Source organism: Schistocerca cancellata, chromosome 2, assembly GCF_023864275.1.
Source record: "Schistocerca cancellata isolate TAMUIC-IGC-003103 chromosome 2, iqSchCanc2.1, whole genome shotgun sequence".
Taxonomy (NCBI): Eukaryota; Metazoa; Arthropoda; class Insecta; order Orthoptera; family Acrididae; genus Schistocerca; species Schistocerca cancellata.
Genome location: NC_064627.1, coordinates 267577783 through 267582411, shown reverse-complemented (window position 1 = coordinate 267582411; position 4629 = coordinate 267577783).

Genomic DNA, 4629 nt, shown 5'->3' with positions numbered 1-4629 from the left:
TATTAGCTCATTTAACACCTTCACTCCCTCCTCGGAAGTTTGGAGTCGGCTTCGACGGTTCTCAGGCGCGCCTAGTTTCTCCCCGGTTTCTGGGCTCACTGTCGCGCATGATACCTTAGTGGACCCCGTCGCAATTTCTAACTCGTTGGGTCAGCACTTTGCTGCGATTTCGAGCTCTTCAAATTACCCGCCAGCGTTTCTCCCGAAGAAACGTGCAGCGGAAGTGCGACCTCTTGCTTTCTCCTCCCAAAATCACGAAAGCTACAATACTGTTTTCTCCATGCGGGAACTCCAACATGCCCTCTCATCTTCTCGCTCCTCCGCCCCAGGACCGGATGGTATCCATGTCCAAATGTTGCTGCATTTATCCACCCATAGTCTGCGTTACCTCCTTCGCCTTTATAATCGAATTTGGACCGGCAGCACCTTTCCCAGACGGTGGCGGGAAGCTATTGTCGTTCCCGTTCCGAAACCTGGAAAGGACAAACATCTCCCCTCTAGCTATCGCCCCATTTCTCTCACGAGTAGTGTCTGTAAGGTTTTGGAGCGTATGGTGAATTACCGTTTAGCTTGGTGGCTGGAATCCCGCAGCCTTTTAACACCAGCCCAATGCGGATTTCGGAAGCATCGTTCTGCAGTTGACCATCTTGTCGCTCTCTCCACTTATATCATGAACAATTTTCTCCGGCAACGCCAAACGGTAGCAATATTTTTTGATCTGGAGAGAGCATACGATACCTGTTGGAGGACAGGCATCCTCCGCACACTGTTCTCTTGGGGCTTTCGAGGCCGGCTGCCCCTTTTTCTTCGCGAATTTATGGCAGAGCGCACTTTTCGGGTGCGGGCGAACACTACTCTCTCCCGTACTTTCTCCCAAGAAAACGGGGTACCCCAGGGATCCGTGCTGAGTGTTGTACTGTTTGCCATCGCCATAAATCCAATTATGGATTGTCTCCCTCCTGATGTCTCGGGCTCCCTCTTTGTGGACGATTTTGCGATCTACTACAGCTCTCAACGGACCAGCCTTCTTGAACGACGTCTTCAAGGATGTCTCGATCGCCTCCACTCGTGGAGCATCGAAACTGGCTTCCGTTTTTCACCCAGTAAGACCGTTTGTGTCAATTTTTGGCGACGTACGGAGTTTCTTCCGCCCTCCTTACATCTAGGTCCTGTCAACCTTCCGTTTTCAGACGTCGCTAAATTCTTGGGTCTTATGTTTGACAGAAAACTATGCTGGTCCTCCCACGTTTCCTATCTTTCGGCTCGCTGTCTGCGATCACTTAACACCCTCCGTGTCCTGAATGGTACCTCCTGGGGAGCGGACCGAGTGGTCCTTCTCCGCCTCTATCGCGCCTTAGTGCGCTCGAAATTGGATTATGGAAGCATAGTCTACTCCTCTGCTCGGCCGTCTATTCTTCGGCGTCTCGACTCTATCCACCACCGTGGATTACGTTTAGTGTCTGGAGCTTTTTACACTAGCCCTGTGGAAAGCCTTTATGCTGAGACTGCTGAACCTCCGCTGTCCAATCGGCGAGCAGTCCTCCTGAGTCGTTATGCTAGCCGTCTGTCTTCCATGCCTGCTAATCCAGCCCACGACCTTTTTTTCGACGCCTCCTTTGATGTAGGGTATGCAGGCCGCCCCTCCTCCCTACTACCCCCGGGAGTCCGCTTCCGTCAACTGCTCCATTCTCTTCCCTTCCGCTTTCCTAAAACCTTCCTGACAACTTGGGGTACAGCACCGCCTTGGCTCCGTCCCCGGATCTGCCTGCTCCGTGACCTTTGTCAATTTCCCAAAGATGGTACCCCTACACTTGTTTATCGTCGGGCATTTGCTGCTCTATGTGCAGAAATGACGGACGCCACATTTATTTACACCGACGGCTCGAAAACATCGTTAGGTGTAGGGAGTGCCTATATTGTTGGCGACACCCCAAATCGCTTTCGGCTTCCCGACCAGTGTTCGGTTTATACTGCGGAGCTTTACGCTGTTCTCCAGGCTGTCCACTACATCCGCCGCCATCAGCGGATACAGTACGTTATCTGCTCAGATTCTCTCAGCTCTCTCCTCAGTCTCCAAGCTCTTTACCCTGTGCACCCTCTGGTCCACCGGATTCAGGACTGTCTGCGCTTGCTTCACCTGAGGGGCGTCTCGGTGGCGTTCCTCTGGCTCCCGGGACACGCTGGTATCTGTGGGAATGAGGCGGCCGATATAGCGGCCAAGGTCGCAGTCTCTCTTCCTCGGCCAGCTATTCAGTCGCTTCCCTTCACCGATCTTCGGAACGATTTATGTCGCCATGCTGCTCACTTATGGCATGCCCATTGGTCGGCACTTCCCTGTAATAAATTGCGGGAAGTGAAAGCCCTTCCTTGCGCTTGGACCTCTTCCTCCCGAACGCGTCGTCGGGAGGAGGTAATTTTAGCTAGACTCCGGATAGGGCATTGTCGTTTTAGCCATCGACATCTTTTAAGCGGCGATCCTCCCCCACTCTGTCCCCACTGCTCTCAGCTGTGGACGGTAAGACACCTTTTAATTGAATGCCCCTATTTTAATCCGTTACGCTCCCGTCTACAGCTATCGCCTGATCTATCGTCGATTTTAGCAGATGACACGCGCTCCGCCGACCGCGTTCTACAGTTTATTAGTGACAGTGAAATGACGTCAGTCATTTGAAGCTTTTTTGGGGACAATCACCCCCTTCCTGTAGTGGATTTTTAAGCAGTCTTCTATTTTTAGTTTCTCCAATTTTCTGACTTTGTTCCCTTTGCTGCTGGTTTTAAATTTCGGTTTTTTACTGTCTTAAGTCACGGGCTGGGCGCTAATGACCATAGAAGTTTTGCGCCCTAAAACCACAAAAAAAAAAAAAAAAAAAAGAGTTATGAAAAGGGCTGACACGAACATCATTCCAACCCGCACTGTCTTCTTGACATTTGACAAAGTTCAACTCCCATCGAAAATCAAAGCAGGTTATGAGATAATTTCCGTTCGCCCTTACGTCCCAAACCCTACGCGTTGCTATCGGTGTCAGCGGTTCAATCACACCAGCCAGTCCTGTTCCAATCCGGCCAAATGTGTTACGTGTGGCAAGGATGCCCATGAGGGTGCTTGTCCACCTCCATCCCCTCGCTGCATCAACTGTATGGCTGACCACGCTGTTTCCTCTCGAGATTGCCCCGTTTTTAAGGACGAAAAGCTCATCCAGGAAATAAGAGTGAAGGAAAAGGTGTCGACCTTTGCTGCTCGAAAATTATTCGCCAGTCGCCAGCCCACTGTGCCTCAGACAGGAAAATACAGCACTGTCCTTGCTTCTCCTCGGCCAACAAAGGAGGCGGCCACGCAGACTTGCGACCTCACCTTTAGTGCCACGGTCGTCAGATCGGCCAGCGCAAAGATCGCCCGTTCAACCTCACCACTTTCGCCTGCCCACTCTATGGCTCACCCCTCATCGGGTTCTGCTAAATCTCGAGCCCAAAAGTCAGACACCAAGCCTTCCAAAAAAGAGCATACTCGTGAAGAGTTTTTACGTACCGCAACTTCCCAACCATCGGTTCCTCCTTCATCTAAACATCATACTTCTAAGAAGGCTACAAAGAAACCCAGTTCCTCTCCTTCTCCGCCAAGGCGTGTCCCATCTACAGCACCACCTGGCGGAAATCGCCCTCGGCCGTCTTCCGTGTCGCCGAGGCGCACTGCTGGTGGCCGGTCAACCGGCCGATCGCTGGTGGCAGGAGCTGCTCCTGACCAACCTATGGATCTGGATCTTCTGCCTTCGGCTGAATGCCATTCCATGCTGTCGGTCGCTAGCTCCGAGCAGTCTTTGAGTTGACAGCAACTTTGGTCACATTCCTCCATTTTCTGTTCACCCCATGTCCATTATCCACTGGAATATCCACGGCATTCGAGCCAATAGGGATGAATTGTCGATCCTCTTACGATGCTACTCGCCGGTCATCTTCTGTCTTCAGGAAACAAAGCTGCGTCCCCATGACCGCTTTGTTCTCCCTCATTTTCAGTCCATCCGATATGATCTCCCCTCTGTTGAAGGCTCTCCAGCCCATGGAGGACTCATGATTATTCTCCATGATACTCTCCATTATCGCCCAATCCCTTTAAACACTTCCTTCCAAGCTGTCACCATCCGTCTTTCCCTTTCCGGATACACGTTCTCTCTTTGTACTGTATACATTCCATCGTCCACACCAATGGCACGAGCTGATCTCCTTCATCTTCTTGGTCAGCTTCCACCCCCCTATTTGCTGGTTGGGGACTTCAATGCCCACCACCCGCTTTGGGGATCTCCACATCCTTGTCCACGTGGCTCCATATTGCTAGACGTCTTCCACCAAGCGGATCTAGTTTGCCTCAACACTGGGGTGCCCACATTTTTGTCTGCCTCCACGACAAATTTATCTCATTTGGACCTTGCGGTCGGTACTGTTCCGCTAGCTCGGCGCTTCGAATGGTTCGCCCTTGATGATACACACTCGAGTGACCACTTTCCATGTGTCCTCAGACTGCAGCCTCAACTGCCATATATGCGCCCGCGACGCTGGAAGTTTGCCCAAGCCGATTGGACACTTTTTTCGTCTCTAGCGACATTCGATGACCGTCGCTTTCCCAGCGTCGACGAT